The 18,596-nt window shown below is 38.3% G+C and overlaps 1 protein-coding gene across 3 annotated transcripts in view; it reads right to left on the bottom strand.

Moving 5' to 3' along the window:
- ZFYVE9 (zinc finger FYVE-type containing 9) overlaps positions 1–18,596 on the bottom strand; it is a 186,261-nt gene that overhangs the window by 113,096 nt on the left and 54,569 nt on the right. For all 3 annotated transcript variants that reach the window (XM_018044123.1, XM_018044125.1, XM_018044130.1), the window contains exon 2: positions 3,224–3,329. The gene's annotated coding sequence lies outside the window, so the exon portion shown is untranslated. The remainder of the gene's footprint in view (positions 1–3,223; positions 3,330–18,596) is intronic.

Genomic DNA, 18,596 nt, shown 5'->3' with positions numbered 1-18,596 from the left:
CAAGGTAGTGAAGCAGGAGAACAGCGGAATTCATCTCCCTCCAAAAACACATCAAAATACATTTCCATGTGGAACCATCTCACTGAACACTAACTGGAGACTGGCAGAAAGACTCTTGTACAACCGAGGCTACAGGAAACATCCACACGGAATCAGGTAGGAAAGGAAGAAAAGTGATCAGGTGGGGGACTGTGCGCTTGGGAGGGGACTCAGAAGAAGAAGGGGATTTCACAGGTGGAGAACCTCCCTGGGGAGTGAGCCACTGACGCCGCATACTGGGAGCCACAGCCCAGGGGTTCGATGCCAGGAAGACAAGTCCCCTTGGCTGGTTGAAGGGCTGGTTGTACTAACAGAAGGGCTGTGGGAAGGGCTGTGGGCTGTGGGGAGCATGCATACCCTTGCTTACTTCCAAAACAGGGTGGGGAGGTCAGATTGAAACTGCATAAAACACTGGCTGGCTTCCCAACCAAATGAAACATGTGATCCCAAACTCAGTACTCTTGACCAAAAAGGACATTATTTGCACATCTGGCAAAACGAGAAAGGTCTGACAACTGGATGGTGGTAATGCATCAAAGTTTATTCCCTACTTTGATGGCTGTGTTGTAGTTATGTACAAAATCCTTTTTTGAAGGGAACAGTTTCAAACATAGTAGGGGATGCACCTAGCAACTTACTCTCAAATGGTTCAAAGAAAAAAATTCTCTGTACTATACTTGCAAATTTTCTATAAACCTGAGATAGTTTTTTTTTTTAATTTAAATGCACTAAAACTATCATATTTTAAATTTCCAGGGTACTTTCTTTTTCTGATCCTTTTTATGACATCTTGATCTTACTTCATGGATATAATTCTTTTCTTACTTCTTTAATATAATTACCTACAATTTGCTCTGACTTTTTTTCTTTTTCCTAACCCTTCTGTTTCAATACTATTTCCTCCAAGTTTCTGTTTTGTGGTTTGATCTCTGTCTTTCACACTGGATGCTGTCCTCAAATGCCTCACATTGAACAAATGAAGTACCAAAAGCGAACTGGAAGCTCTGCACGTGTGGCTTCTCAGCTGGAAGGCTTCCACTGCATGGTGACTGGGGGGGAACAAAGCTATTTCATTGGGAGACCTCCAACTGTCAGTATATCTAGGTCTTTTCTTTGGACTCCTGAGAAGAGTCATATAATCTCCTATAAGGAGGCGTAGAGATGTAATACCAGGTAATCACTGTGTGAAAGAAGAACAGAAGATGGGAAGGGTCTCTCTTTAAAATATAGGATTTCCCTTTATCCTCCTGCTTTTACTTCAGAGCTTCCTCCTTTGGTCTCTGTTATGTCTCATGTCCCCAAGTCTTGACCCTCTTTAGTTTCATTTTCCAAGGAAAACCTTAGATCTTGGAGTAGTCTTTTCATTGTATAAGATGGACCTCTCAGAGAGTTTAAATCTTACCTCCCTTTATGTCCACCTCTTATTCAAAATGGAAGTCACTAAATATCATATATGTACAAATGACTGTTGAACAACATGGGTTTGAACCACGTGGGTCTATCTATATATGGATTCTTTCAATAGTAAATATTATAGTACTACATGATCCACTGTTGGTTGAATCCACGGATGCGGAACCGCAGATATGGAAGAACTATGTATACAGAGTTGATTATAGGTTATATGCAGACTTTCCACTGTACAGAGAGTCAGCACCACATGTTGTTCAAGGGTCAACAGTACATCTCAAAGAGGAATATGATTATTTAATTCAGTACAGTTTCTTCCTGAGTATCTCTTCTTTTTTATTCTATTAACCAGAGACCTTTTAGACACTGTTTTGAATCTCAGTCTTAAGGGTCTTTTACAGCACTTATGTGATTGCTCCTCGGGTGTCTCTTTCACTGTTACTTCCTCTATGCCATACACTAATTACAATGAACATATGTGCATTCATGCATAAAATATTCCTGAGCATCTACTATGTATCAGACATTGTTTTAATCATTAGGTTACAATGACAATAAGACAATGGCCTTGACCTAAGAGTACCCAATGTTTCATAGAACATGGATAAGTAGACTTAAAATATGAAATACTGTGATATATACTAATTGTTATTAATATATGCACTGGGTACTATGGAGCCAAAGAAGATGGGAATCCAAATCAGACTAGAGCAGGGGTATATTATTTGGGGTAGGATGGGCTACTGTAAGAAATACTCCAATAATTTATTATTGCTAATTATTTATTATTATTGATGGTCTTTACAGTGGGCTGAAAACTTCCTAAAGAGGAGATGCCTGAAAAATAAGATTTTGCCAGATGAAGGCAGACAGAAGCACTCTTTTCTCACACTCATATGTTAGAAAGCTAGGGGACAAGAAATACCTAGCCAACTCCAAGTCCAGAAGTTTTGATGAGGAAAGTACTACTGCTAGGTGCCTTAAGAACTCAGTCTGCCACACACTGTCAGACCCATGCCTCTATCCTTGAAGCTTACATGGAAAACCAGAGCACTCAGCCAGAGCACACAACACTCCAACAGTGAATGGCATAATCAGTCTCTGAAACCAATCTCACCCACATTCCTTCCCTTCCCACCACCATTTCTATGCACTAAATAATCATAAGACTTGAAAGAAAACAAAGAAGATTCCTAGCCAGAAAGATGTCAATGATTAAGAAGTCTTGCTCTATCAGAATTAATAAAATACTTCCAATTTTCTGCTGGAAATGACTGCTCTTCAGAATTAGTCTAAACATACAAAATAAAATAATATAATTAAATCTGTATTTCTGATTCCTTATCCTAAAGTAAGATTTAACTATTTAACACTTGTGTGATTGACTAAGAAATATTCATAACATTAATCAGGTAGATATACCAATTAACTGGGTAGATTTTCTCTTAATAATATTGCTCAAGTCCATGCTCTTTGTCATGCTGAAATTACCTGTCTATGCCCAAGGTAGAAGTTGACTCTGACAGGAAGAAGCCAAGCACTGGTAGAGAAATTAGCATTTTGATGTAATTCAATAGGAATTTTAAAACATCTTCTTTTTCCCTGGACTTAAGCCAAATCTTTTTTGTAAAAAAAGCAATATTCCTGATTTAATAAGAGACAGTGTCATAAATGAAGCAATTAGAATATATATTCATGAGCATTAGTTTCTATAAAGCTATTTGTTTTCTCAAGTTCAAGCTCTCAACAGAAATAAGATCACTAGATTTCTTACCTTTTTTCCCTTACACACGTGATAAGGAACGGACCTCTATGTGTTTACTCATGATGCTTGCTGCACTACCAGCCAGTCCTGCTGTTTCAGTGTGCTCTGTTTGATCCTAAAGAAAAAACACATTGCTCATTATATCTGTTAAAGCAATAAGCCCCAATTTTCTTCACATCAATCTATCATAGCTAGACAAATAAAAGCTATTCCAATTATATCTTCATATTCAAAGTCCCTGGCCAGCATGGAATGCAGCAGCAGACATATTATATTGTCTAAAAAGGCCCAAAGTTAAATGTTTCAATGAATAGTTAAGAATTTCCACACACTTCTTATTTTCAATGAGTAATACAAAGTGAAAGATCAAAGCCAGGTACTTTCTATCCAATGACTATGGTAATTCATAAAAACACTATTTATTTATATTTTAATAGGCCTTCCACGAATCCAAAGCTAACAAAACTGCTGCTTCACAAGAAAGTCCTCTGTTAGTGATTTTTTTCCTGTACACAGAATTCTTAAAACTGAGATCAAAAGATTTCTGTTAAGATTTTTTAATGCCAAACAACTGTTTCTCCTCCAAATGGAGTCCCTTATGATTTCAGCCTCTCTCTGCTGCTTAGAAGCAACGGATTAGCAGTTGAAACTAATCAGAATAAAACTAAGTATCTCATATTATCTGTATAAAATATCTAACCTATGATCAAAACAGTTTCAAAATAGAAGAGTATCCTAGACATGATCTAGTAAACATCACTTAATTTTAAAGTTATCTGGCAATAAAAGAAATTCTTCTGACATTATTTCAAATGTAATTCTACTATCTGATGTGAAAATGATGTGCTTACTAAAATAAGTATTCTAAAAGGCCAAAGCGTAAGCCTTTGACTTTGTGGATCACAACAAACTGTGGAAAATTCTTAAAGAAATAGGAATATCAGACCACCTGACCTGCCTCCTGAGAAATCTGTATTCAGGTCAAGAAGCAACAGTTAGAACAGATTGGTTCCAAATTGGGAAAGGAGTACATCAAGGCTGTGTATTTTCATCCTGCTTATATGCAGAGTACATCATGAGAAATGCTGGACTGGATGAAGCATAAGCTGGAATCAAGATTGCTGGGAGAAATATCAATAACCTCAGATATACAGATGACAACACCACCCTAATGGCAAAAAATGAAGAAGAACTAAAGAGCCTCCTGATGGAAGTGAAAGAGGAGAGTGAAAAAGTTGGCTTAAAACTCAACATTCAGAAAACTAAGATCATGGTACCTGGTCTGATCACTCCATGGCAAATAGATGGGGAAACATGGAAACAATGAGAGATTTTACTTTTTTGGCTTCCAGAATCACTGCAGATGATGACTGCAGCCATGAAATTAAAAGATGCTTGGTCCTTGGAAGGAAAGCTATGCCCAACCTGGACAACATATTAAAAAGCAGAGACTTTACTTTGCCAACAAAGATGCTAGCCAACAGAGTCTAGTCAGGTCTATGGTTTTTCCAATAGTCATGTATGGATGTGAGAGTTGGACTATTAAGAAAGCTGAGCACCAAAGAATTGATGCTTCTGAACTATGGTGTTGGAGAAGACTCTTGGAGAGTCCCTTGGACTGCAAGGAGATCCAACCAGTCCATCCTAAAGGAAACCAGTCCTAAATATTCATGGAAGGAATGATGCTGAAGCTGAAACTCCAATACTTTGGTCACCTAATGCGAAGAGTTGACTCATTGGAAAAGATCCTGATGCTGGGAAAGATTGAAAGCGGGAGGAAAAGGGGATGACAGAGGATGAGATGGTTGAATAGCATCACCAACTAGATGGACATGAGTTTGAGTAAGCTCCAGGAGCTGGTGACAGACAGGGAAGCCTGGCGTGCTGCGATTCATGGGGTCACAAAGAGTCAGACACGACTGAGCGACCGAACTGAACTGATTCTAAAAGGCCAGGAATTCAAGGTTCCAGAGAACAATTTTTAAAAGTGGAATGAAAAATAAATTTATATTTAAAAAAAAATCACTGATGAAAGATTTTCCTGTCTTGAGAACTTGGAAAAATATATACATGCTATATACTCTAAATGAGAAGAGCTACTGATGCTAAGAAACAACTTCCATCTATCAAATAAGGGATAAAATCATACCAGAAGTATGTAAGGGCTGTATAGGATAGAAGCTCCTAAGTCAAAACGAGAATGAGGCCAAAGTAATACTTCTAATAACTAGCTAAAATTAAATATATATATATATATCTAAATTCAAAGTCAAATTCTGAGTATGTGTGTCTATTTTAACGTGTGAGGCAAGTCCAATAATACGATGTAACTGTCTCAAATATCATAGGTTTTCCTTCCAGATCCCTCTGACCTTCTAGCCTCAGCTGGTAAAATCTCAAGCCTGGTTAAATTCTACTATCTACCTACTCCATACATTCCCCTAAGCAGCTTAAACAAGGCTAAAGGAAAACCCACACGAGATGGTGACTCCGCTCAACTTCACATTTATGACTTCACACTACATTGTCCTTAGTTAGTCTACTTTCAACCCTGTATCTCATCTTCACCTTTCTGATATGCCCCAAATCCTTCAGTTGAAAGCTTTCACAATTCAATTCTACCAGAAGATAAACCTCTAGTTTCCTGCAGGACAAGAAGGAAAATTACTTGACTACAAAAGATAAGGTGGAATACCTGCAAAATTAACCACTCCTAGCACAGACTTCCAACCAATCCTGTTTTAACACCACACTTCACCAAAGCCTTAGAGATCTCTAAAGCCTCCACATCTATGGTGGTACTCACTTGCTTCTCATCACAGCTCCCTTTGAAGGTAATTTATAGTCTTTGTTTTAAAACCTTTCTTTACTTTTTCTTTTTTATAGCTTATTTTTACATTTATCTTTTAATTTAAAAATTTAGATAATTTTAAAAGCCTACTTTCCATTTATAGTTATTACAAAATATCAGCTATATTCTCCATGTTGTACAATACATCCTTGAGCCTATCTTACACTCAGTAGTATGTATTAATACCTTCCACTTCCTGACCCCTACATTGCCCCTGTCTCTCTCCCCCTGGGAACCACAAGTTTATTCTGTGTTTCTTTTTTTGTTATATTTGCTAATTTGCTATATTTCTTAGATTCTGCATATAAGTGGTAACCTATAGTATCTTTCTCCAACTTATGTCATTTAGCGTAACATCCTCCAAGCCCATCCATGTTGCTCTAAATGGTAAGATTTCATTCTTTTTTATGGCTGAGGAGTATTCCAGTGTACATCTATACCACATGTTCTTTATGCATTTATCTACTGATGTACACTTAGGTTGTTTTACATCTTGGTAATTGTAAATAACACTGCTATGAACACTGGGGTGTGTGTATCTTTTTGAAACAGTGTTTTTGTCTTTTTCATTTATATAACTTAAGAGTGGAACTGCTGAGTCACATGAAAATTCTATCTTTAATTCTTTGAGAAAACTCCATATTGTTTTCACAGTGGCTGTACCAATTAACATTCCCACCAACAGTGTAGAAGGGTTCCTTCTCCACATCCTCTCCAACACATATTATTTGTGTCTTTTCAGTAACAGTCATTATGACAAACCTATGATTTTTGAGAGTTACATAATATTATCGGACTTGCATCACAGGTTAAAAAGACACACATACTCAGAATGTGACATGATATCACATTATGGTTTTTATTTGCATTTCCTGATGGTTAATGATGTTGAGCATCTTTTCATGTGCCAGGTGGCCATCTGTATTTCCACTTTGGCTATTTAATTCTTCTGCCCATTTTTAAAACAGGTTGCTCTTATGATATTAAATATTATGAGCTGTCTATACTTTCACCCATTCAGTAGGTTGTCTTTTCATTTTGTTAATGGTTTCCCTTGTTGTGCAAAAGCTTTTAATCTTAATTAGATCCTATTTACTTACTTTTGTTTCCTTCACTTTAGGAGATGAATCCAAAAAAACATTGTTGCAATTTATGTCAAAGAATGTTTTGCCTATGCTTTCCTCTAGGAATTTAATAATATCCAGTCTTGCATTTAGGTCATTAATCTATTTTAAGTTTATTTTTATATATGACATTAAAGAATGTTCTAATTTCATTCTTTTATATGTAGCTGTCCAAGATTCCCAGCATCATTTACTGAAGAGATTGTCTTTCCCACTGTATATTCTTGCCTCCTTTGTCACAGATTAATTGACCATATTTGCATGGGTTTATTTCTGGGCTTTCCATCTTGTTTCATTGATCTATAAGTCTGTTTTTGTGCCAGTTCCTATTGTTTTGGTTACCATAACTTTGTAGTATAGTCTGAAGTCAGGGAGACTGATTCAACCGGCTCCATTCTTTCTCAAGATTGTTTTGGCTGTTTAGGTACTTTTGTGTTTCCAAACAATTTTTAAAATTATTTGTGTTAGTTCTGTAAAAAATGCCATTGGTATTTTGATATGGATTGTGCCTGGAAAATCCCATGGATGGAGGAGCCTGGTAGGCTGCAGTCCATGGGGTCGCTAAGAGTCGGACATGACTGAGTGACTTCACTTTCACTTTTCACTTTCATGCATTGGGGAAGGAAATGGCACCCCACTCCAGTGTTCTTGCCTGGAGAATCCCAGGGACGGGGGAGCCTGGTGGGCTGCCGTCTATGCGGTCGCACAGAGTCGGACACGACTGAAGTGACTTAGCAGCAGCACTGTAACTACAGATTGCCTTGGGTGGCATGATCATTTTAACAATATCAATCATTCCAATCCTAGAATACAATATATGTTTCCATCTCTTTATGTTGTCTTCAATTTCTTTCACCAGTATCTCTCAGTTTTCCAAGTGCAGGTCTTCTGCCTCCTCAAGGAGGTTTATACCTAGGTATTTTATTCTCTTTGATACAATGCTGAAAGTGAAAGTCGCTCAGTCATGTCTGACTCTTTGCAACCCCATGGACTATACACTCCATGGAATCCTCGAGGCCAGAATACTGGAGTGGGTAGCGTTTTCCTTCTCCAGGGGATCTCCCCAACCCAAGGACTGAACCCAGGTCTCCCTCATTGCAGGCAGACTCTTTACCAGCTGAGTTACAAGGGAAGCCCAAGAATACTGGAGTGGGTAAGGGATCATTTCCTGAATTTTTCTTTCTGCTATTTCGTTGTTAGTGTACAGAAATGCAACAGATTTCTATGTACTAATTTTGTATCTTACAACTTTACTGAATTTGTTGATAAGCTCTAGTAATTTTCTGGTGGTGTTTTTTAGGATATTCTGTGCATAGTGTCATGTCATTTGAAAACAGTGACAGTTTCACTTCTTCCTTCCCACTTTCTATTCCTTTCCTTTTTCTTCTCTGATTGCTATGGGTAGGACTTCCAAACTATGCTGGATAAGAATGGTGAGACTGGGCATCCTCAGTTTCAGATGTTCCTGATCTTAGGGGAAATGGTTTCAGCTTTTTACCATTAAGTATAATGTTAACTGTGGATTTGTCAGATATGGCCTGATTCGTGTTGAGATATGTTCCTCAATGCCTGTTTCTGGAAAGGTTGTTTTTTTTTTTAACATAAATGAATGCTGAATTTCATCTGAAGCTTTTTCTGCATCTATTGAGATGAGCATATGCTCTTTACTCTTCAATTTATTAATGTGGTATATTACACTGACTGATCTGCAGATATGGAAAAATCCCTACGTCACTGGGATAAATTCCACTTGATCATGGTATATGATCATTCTATTGCATTACTGGATTTTAGTTTGCCAGTAATATGTTGAGGATTTTTGCAGTTATGTTCACCATAGTGGAATTAGTCTGTAATTTTCCTTTTTTATGATATCCTTGTCTGGTTTTGGTACCAGGGTGATGGTGGCCTTATAGAATGAGTTTGCAAGTGTTCTTTCCTCTGCAATTTTCTGGGAACAATTTCAGAAGGACAGGTATTAGCTTTTCTCTAAGTGTTTGATAGAATTCATCTGTGAAGCCATCTTGTCCTGTACTTTCGTTTGTTGGGAGTTTTTAAATCACAGTTCCAATTTCAGTACTTGTGACTAGTCTGTTCATATTTTCTAGTTCTTTTTGGTTCAGTATTGGGAGTGAGTTGCCATTTCCTTCTCCAATGCACGAAAGTGAAAAGTTAAAGTGAAGTCGCTCAGTCGTGTCCGACCCTCAGCGACCCCATGGACTGCAGCCCACCAGGCTCCTCAGTCCATGGGATTTTCCAGGCAAGAGTACTGGAGTGGGGTGTTGCTTATCTGATTATACATATCAATAATTAGCTTAAAAGTAAATGGATTAAATGCACCAACCAAAAGATATAGACTGGCTGGGCAGACGAAAACATGTGCATGTATGCACTTCTACTTATCACATCATTCTGCTTGACCCCCTCCCAAATTGTATGTAATTATTTTATACTGTTAGATTAATCATGTTCCCATTATGGCTTGCAACTCTAATTATCTTTTATTTCTTGTCTGGCTATTGATTGTGAAAACTGACAAACATCTTCATTAGTGTGGAAAAAAAATACCATGCATTTGTATTCTCTTCCCTTCACAATTACTGTACTTGATATCCACAACGGCTTATTGTGGACACAGATGATTTTACTACGTTTGTCGTTTAACCTCCCTACTAGTTTCGTGTGTGGATGATACACTACTCTTACTGTATGTCTGCCTTTGATGGTGAGTCTTTTCATTTCATAACTTTCTTGTTTCTAGTTGTGGCCTTTTCTTTTTCGCCTAGAGAAGTTGTTTTAACATTTTTTGCAAAGCTGGTTTGGTGGTGCTGAACTCTTTTTAACTTTTTCTTGTCCATAAAGCTTTTGATCTCTCCCAGTAAGGTATTATTATTGATTTTAAGCTTTTCCCTTTCATCACTTTGAATATATCCTGTCACTCCCTTCTAGCCTACAGTTTCTGCTGAAACTGATAGCTTTATTAGGAGTTTCCTTGTATGTTACTTTTTGCTTTTCCCTTGCTGCTTTTAATATTCTCTCTTTATCTTTAATTTTTTGTCGGTTTAATACAATATGTCTTGGTGTGTTCCTCTTTGGATTCACCATATATGAGATTCTATATATACTTAGGTGATTGTTTTCTTTCCCAAGTTTGGGAAGTTTTCAGCTACTATCTTCCAGGCCCTTTCTCTCTCTCTTCTCCTTCTAGGACCCCTATAATGCAAATATTAGTGCACTGACTTATAGCATCACAGAATGGTTTTTTGGAAGGAATCAAAGAAATTCAGTAAATGCACAGATGTACACTATAAAATACAGTATAAAGTGCCTTAAATACAGTTCAATACACACAGGAAAAAGTATCTTTTTTATTCTGGATCTGTCACCTCCCAGTGTGACATTAACAGTCACTTAATTCTCTACATTCTCACAATACATTTATATCAATAACACTTTTCACATTACATGGTAATTTCTCTTTATAAACGTGTTACACCCCACTGAACAATAAGCCACTCAAGAAAGGAAGCCTTTTTTATTCATCCCTTTATACCAATACTTCAGCACAGTGCTTGTCATAAAGTAGGTATTAAAAATACATGGCATAATTAATTAAGTATAGCATGGCAAGGATTCCAATGGCTCCTAACTGTATCCCCTCCTTCTATTTCTACTACAGCTGCCTTAGTTTAGGCCCTCATTAGTTCTCATCCAGATTGGTTCAGTATAGTTTCCAAACTAATGTCACTATCTCCTTTTGTCTAGAAAATATATCCTTCCATAGTTCTACCAAAGTAACTTTTTAAAAGAAAATCAGGTCACATTATTTTTCTGCTTAAAAATATTTAGATAGCTCTCTATTTCACCTATTTAATGGACATATCTCTGGATGTCACAATGATGGGTCTTCATTTGCTACCATATATACTAGCCAGATTGATTGTACTTTCCTAGTTAACTGAATGGATCCTCTTCCTCCTTTCCCCCAAGATGAAGTGTACTTTTTTAGCATGGCAGAGAGATCCCTTCAGAACTTGGTCTTTCACTACTTTCCAAAGCTCCAATCATACCAAACTACCAATATTTCTTGTGAGACGCTCTACCAAGCTTCTCTATCATTGCATGTTCTATACCTATGTTGAACTACTTTTGATTTGCCTAACTTGCATTGCCAAGGTTCAGTTCACTTCAGCTCAACCTGGGAAGCCTTCCTCAATTCTCTACAACCTGTTTTAGAAGAGTCACCCTATGTTCTTGTCATGCATCTCTTTACTAACGGCAGCACAGACCAAATTAATTTACATTAATTAATGTAAAGAAGTAAGTAAAGAAGACAGTAATCCTGTCTGTCTTCCCCGCTGGACTGTGAATTCACTGAGAAAACAACTATGTCTTCACTCGCTTCAAGCCAGGGCATGGCACATATGCACGCATGCTCTGTTGCTCAGTCCTGTCTGGCTCTTTGTGACCTCAGGGACTGCAGCCCACCTCTGTTCATGAGATTTCCCAGGCAAGAATACTGGAGTGGGTTGCCATTTCCTTCTCCAGGACATCTTCCAGACCCAGGGATCGAACCTGCATCTCTTGCACTGGCAGGCAGATTCTTTACCACTGAGCCACGTGAGAAGCCCATAGTGTTCAATAAATATCTCATGAAGAAGTAAATCAGGTGAAACTAATAATGTTCATACTTAAGCAATCAACTTCATGATGAAGATTTCTTCCTAAGAAATAAATATTTATGAATACGTGTGTGTTGGAAAAGAGAGGGCCAGTAAACAAATACAAGAGAGAAACAAAAAACAGAAATTTTCTAGGAGGAGAGAGAAAAAGTGTCAAAGATTTAAATAATTGGGAAATGTTATTGTTAGTATACAAACATAGGTCCTTTGAGATAACAATTACCCTTCTAGACATTTATCTTAAGGAAAAAAATAGAAAGGATGTAAAACACGTTAACCGTGAGATTGATGTTTTAACACAGTGTATATAGAGACAAATCTAAATGTCAAATGGAAGTATCAATTTACAAAATGGTACAAATGGTAAGACTCCACACTTGGGGAAAAACATAAAAGCCTTTAGAACTATATACACTATAATAGTCTCAATAGTGTTTGGGTAATTAACATTTTCTTCAAACTTATCTATAGCCCAAATTTTTCTTAGGATGAATATGTACTATTTATTAATAAAAGGGAAGAGAATGGAGCATCCATGAATTTCAGTGAGTAAAAACCAAAGTACTTCAATTTTTACTTTCAAATATGAAAACTGAAAAAGGAAGGAAGCAGGAAAGACAAGTATTTTAAAAGATTATCTCCCTGGGATGTATAACAGATGATTAAAATTTTAATTATAATATAGGGGAAGTGAAAGAAGAATCATCTAAAATTAAGAAACCAAGATTTAAAGAAACCTATAAGGAAAAATGGCAAGAATAAAGATGATGTTTAAAATATAAAATACAAAAAAAAAAAAAAATATATATATATATAAAATACAAGCAACTTATAGGACACTATGATGTGGGACTGTTTACAACATAAGAGATTAAGGTAATAATTTCCAAAATCCTGGCTGCACATTTAAAAAAAGAAAAAATAAATTAGAAGATATTCTCAGTTAAATATTGTTTCTTGGCTTGTCTCTGGTTAATACTATTCACCTGAGAACAAATTCAGTATCTGCTTCACATCCAAACTTCTTAATAGTATTTCCACCAAGAAGTCTGACAAAAAGTCTAACTCAATATATACAAAATTACATTTAACATCCCAAAGTCCTCATTCTTGTTTTCCTATCTCAGTGTGGGAAGGGATCTCAAGGTAGGTGGAGGTGGTGTTCAGTTGCTCAGTTGTGTCCGACTCTTTGTGACCTCATGAATTGCTCCACGCCAGGCTTCCCTGTCCTTCACTATCTCCCAGAGTTTGCTCAAACTCCTATCCATTGAATCGGTGATGGCATCCAACCATCTTATCCTCTGTCCTCCCCTTCTCTTCCTGCCTTCAATCTTTTCTAGCATCAGCATCTTTTCCAATGAATGGGCTCTTCACATCAGGTGGCCAAAGTATTGGAGCTTCAGCTTCAGCATTAGTCCTTCCAATGAATATTCAGAGTTCATCTCCTTTAGGGGGCTTCCCTTGCGGCTCAGCTGGGAAAGAATGCACCTGGGTTCGATCCCTGGGTTGGGAAGATTCCCCTGGAGAAGGGAAAGGCTACCCACTCCAGTATTCTGGCCTAGAGAATTCCATGGACTGTATGGTCCATGGGATCACAAAGAGTTGGACACGACTGAGCGAACTCACTAGTTTGATCTCTGTGCTGTCCAAGGGACTCTCAAGAGTCTTCTCCGGCACCACAGTTCAAAGCCATCATTTCTTTGGCGTTCAGCCTTTTATACTGTCCAGCTCTTCCATACATGACTAGTGGAAAAACCATAGCTTTGACTATATGGACCTTTGTAGGCAAAGTAATGTCTCTGCTTTTTAATATGCTGTATAGGTTTGTCATTGCTTTTCTTCCAAGGAGTAAGTGTCTTTTAATTTCATGGCTGCAGTCATCATCCACAGTGATTTTGGAGCCCAAGAAAATAAAGTCATTCACTGTTTCTATTGTTTCCCCATCTATTTGCCACGAAGGGACCGGATGCCATGATCTTAGTTTTTTGAATGTTGAGCTTTAAGCCAGTTTTTTCACTCTCCTCTTCCACCTTCATCAAGAGACTCTTTAATTCCTCTCTGCTTTCTGCCATAAGGGTGGTGTCATCTGCATATCTGAGGTTATTGATATTTCTTCCAGCAATCTTGATTCCAGCTTGTGCTTCTTCCAGCCCAGCATTTCACATGATGTATCTGCATATAAGTTAACCGAGCAGGGTGACAATATACAGCCTTAATATACTCCTTTCCCAGTTTTGAACCAGTCTGTTGTTCCATGTCCGATTCTAACTGATGCTTCTTGATCTGCATACAGGTTTCTCCGGAGGCAGGTAAGCTGGTCTGGTATTCCCACCTCTTTAAGAATTTTCCACAGTTTGTTCTGATCCACACAGTCAAAGGCTTTGGCGTAGTCAATAAAACTGAAGTACATGCTTTTCTGGAATTCTCTTGCTTTTTCTATGATCCAACGGATGTTGGCAATTTGATCTCTGGTTCCTCTGCCTTTTCTAAATCCAGCTTGAACATCTGGAAGTTTTCAGTTCACGTACTGCTGAAGCCTAGCTTGAAGGATTTTGATCATTACTTTGCTAGCATGTGAAATGAGTGCAATTGTACGGTAGTTTGAACATTCTTTGGCATTGCCCTTCTTTGGGATTGGAATGAAAACTGGCCTTTTCCAGTCTGTGGCCACTGCTGAGTTTTCCAAATTTGCTGACATATTGAGTGCAGCACTTTCACAGCATCATATTTTAGGGTTTGACATAGCTCAGTTGGAATTCCATCACCTCCACTAGCTATGTTCATAGTGATGCTTCCTAAGGCCCACCCACTGACTTCACACTCCAGGATGTCTGGCTCTAGGTGAGTGATCACACCATTATGGTTATTCAGGTCATTGTATCTTTTTTGTATAGTTCTTCTGTGTATTCTTGCCACCTTTTCTTAATATCTTCTGCTTCTGTTAGGTCCACACAGTAGATATGACATATTGTATTTCCAAAGATGGGGAATTCCCTGGAAGTCCAGGGTTAGAATTCCATGCTTTCACTAGTGAGGGCCCGGTTCAATCCCCGGATCAGGAACTAAGATCCTACAAGTCCCATACTACAGCTCAAAAACCAAAAATTACCAAAATGGCTGCTGCAATAGCCATTCCATCTCACATAATCTTCTTTCAAGAACAGTAAAATCTATATCCCCTTCCTCTAAACATAGGCAAAGCTTCATGACTACTTTGGCTAACAGAGTAAAACAGGAGGGAGACAACTTCTAAACCTAGGTCATAATATATAATAGATACAGCTGAGTCCCTTTGCTCTCCACCTAAAACTGTTACAACATTGTTAACTGGCCATACTCCAATACACAATTAAAAGTTTTAAAAATTGCTATTCCTTTAAATAAATCAGAACTGGAAGAAAAAAAAAAAGTAATAGAGTTCCTGCCTGTTCTTGGGACACTCAGTCTTTGAATCCAGTTATCCTGCCAGAGAGACCACAGGGAAAGGCTACATGTAGGTGATTTGGCCCATGAACCTTCCCAAATGTGAATGAGCAAACCTCAAGATGACTCGAGCCCCAGACACTGTCTGGCTACAATTTCATGAAGACCCTTAAAAGAGAACCACTTAGCTAGTTCAATCAATCCCTAGAATCACAAGACAGAATTACATTATTGTGGTGAGACATTATGTTTTTGTGCAAATTATTATATACCAATAGATATAAACAATAGTAGGTTAGTAATTTGACACTCTTCAATCCAATCTCATATGAAAATTCCATGAAAAAAGGGTAAGAACCATAAGAAGAACAGGCAAAAAAGAAGACCCCTGATGGCAGCCTCTCCACTACTGGCTTATTTTTAGCTCTAGTTCCAAATTTACATATGTCACTCAATAAAAAAGCCTTTGGGCTTCTCAGAGTAGTTTAGAAAACATACTCAAAATAAATAAATAAGAAAACATAATCATTACTCAAATAAGAAGGTAGGTGAGAGAAGGGGGTCTTACCTCCTTCTCTAGAAGCTTACCAAAGTTTTCCTCTACAAGAGTTCTCATAAATGCATTTTTTCATCTCTTTAACTTTCCAGTGTTACTTTAGTACTCCTTATAGATTGGCACCCTGGGAATTCATCCACCTAGCCAGTTCCTTAACTAATCTAGGCATCATGATCCACCTGGCCCACCAACCCTAAAACTTCAGTGCCATTCTGGATTCCACCTCTCCTTCTCCCTCGCCTTTACATTCACTCTAGCACCAAGTATTGCCAGTCTTGCCTTTTAAACCTCTCATATCTATCCACTGCTCTCCATTCCCAGGCCACATTCCACACCATTAACATCTTTCTGTTGCTCAGATTTCTGCAAGAAATCTGTCTCCCTGGCCCCCATTTTGCGTCCATCTAGCCTATCCTCTACGCAAATAAAAAACACAAATTTGATGATATTATTTTCATACTTAACACCATTCAATGGTATCCTGTTGCCCGGAGGATAAAGCCCATACCTCTGTAACACACCTTTGTTGATTTGGTTTCTGCTTACCTCTCTAGTATGAAACATTCTCTTTAGTCTCAAATCCTTGCTCAATACACTGATCATCCTGATCAACTGAACTTTAGATTCTCGATACTGCTCATCTCCATTTCTCAAAACAGGCCTTCATACCGATACATGCTACAGTATAGATGAACCTTGAAAATCTTATGCTGTGAAACCAGTCACAAAAGATCACATACTGTATGGTTTTGTTTATACAAAACGTCAAGAAGAGGCAACTCTTTAGAAACAGAAAGTAGATTAGTAGCTGCCAGGGGTCAGGGACAAGAGGGAATAGGGAGTGAATGTTAATGGGTACGGTGTTTCTTTGGGAGTGATGAAAATGTTTTCGAATTAGATGGTGATGGTTGGAAAACAGTGAATATAACTGAAAACCACTGAATGTGAACTTTAAAAGAGAGAATTTTATGATATGTGAATTATATCTCAAAACTATTGAGGAAAAAACAGGTCTTCACATATTATTATTTAGGCCTGGAATACTATGCGCCCACCACTATTACTCCTTTTCCTACCCTAAACATGCACTCAATATGCCAGCACATTTGGAAAACTCAGCAGTGGCCACAGGACTGGAAAAGGTCAGTTTTCATTCCAATCCCAAAGAAACGCAATGCCAAAGAATGCTCAAACTACCGCACAATTGCACTCATCTTATATGCTAGTAAAGTAATGCTCAAAATTCTCCAAGCCAGGCTTCAACAATACGTCAACCGTGAACTTCCTGATGTTCAAGCTGGTTTTAGAAAAGGCAGAGGAACCAGAGATCAAATGGCCAACATCCGCTGGATCATGGAAAAAGCAAGAGAGTTCCAGAAAAACATCTATTTCTGCTGTATTGAATATGCCAAAGCCTTTGACTGTGTGGATCACAATAAACTGTGGACAATTCTGAAAGAGATGGGAATACCAGACCACCTAACCTGCCTCTTGACAAATCTGTATGCAGGTCAGGAAGCAACAATTAGAACTGGACATGGAACAACAGACTGGTGCCAAATAGGAAAAGGAGTATGTCAAGGCTGTATATTGTCACCCTGCTTATTTAACTTCTATGCAGAGTACATCATGAGAAATGCTGGACTGGAAGAAATACAAGCTGGAATCAAGATTGCCGGGAGAAATATCAATAACCTCAGATATGCAGATGACACCACCCTTATGCAGAAAGTGAAGAGGAACTAAAACGCCTCTTGATGAAAGTGAAAGTGGAGAATGAAAAAGTCGGCTTAAAGCTCAACATTCAGAAAACGAAGATCATGGCATCTGGTCCCATCACTTCATGGGAAATAGATGGGGAAACAGTGGAAACAGTGTCAGACTTTATTTTTGGGGGCTCCAAAATCACTGCAGATGGTGACTGCAGCCATGAAATTAAAAGATGCTTACTCCTTGGAAGAAAAGTTATGACCAACCGGGATAGCATATTCAAAAGCAGAGTCATTACTTTGCCGACTAATGTCCATCTAGTCAAGGCTATGGTTTTTCCTGTGGTGATGTATGGATGTGAGAGTTGGACTGTGAAGAAGGCTGAGTGCCTAAGAACTGATGCTTTTGAACTGTGGTGTTGGAGAAGACTCTTGAGAGTCCCTTGGACTGCAAGGAGATCCAACCAATCCATTCTGAAGGAGATCAGCCCTGGGATTTCTTTGCAAGTAATGATGCTAAAGCTGAAACTCCAGTACTTTGGCCACCTCATGCGAAGAGTTGACTCATTGGAAACAACTCTGATGCTGGGAGGGATTGGGGGCAGGGGGAGAAGGGGACGACAGAGGATGAGATGGCTGGATGGCATCACTGACTCGATGGACGTGAGTCTGAGTGAACTCCGGGAGTTGGTGATGGACAGGGAGACCTGGCGTGCTGCGATTCATGGGGTCGCAAAGAGTCAGACACAACTGAGCGACTGAACTGAACTGAAACATCATACTTCCACGAAGCCCTTCTGATCTAGGTCTAGAACAAGAGCTCCTTCTTTCCATGTATCTTCATTTCCTCTATCACACCACTTATATGAATTATGAACATTTTTAAACTGTTAACTCCTCTTTCCAGGCTACAGAGGTTTTCCAGAAAAGAGACTGCTTCTGACTCATTGATCACTATATTCCACGTGTATGTGTGTGACAATGTTTGGCACAGAATAAATGCTTACTAACTTACTAGTGATCCAAAGTAAAATAAT

This window comes from Capra hircus, chromosome 3, assembly GCF_001704415.2.
Source record: "Capra hircus breed San Clemente chromosome 3, ASM170441v1, whole genome shotgun sequence".
Lineage (NCBI taxonomy): Eukaryota > Metazoa > Chordata > Mammalia > Artiodactyla > Bovidae > Capra > Capra hircus.
This window is presented reverse-complemented; position numbering and strand designations above follow the sequence as displayed.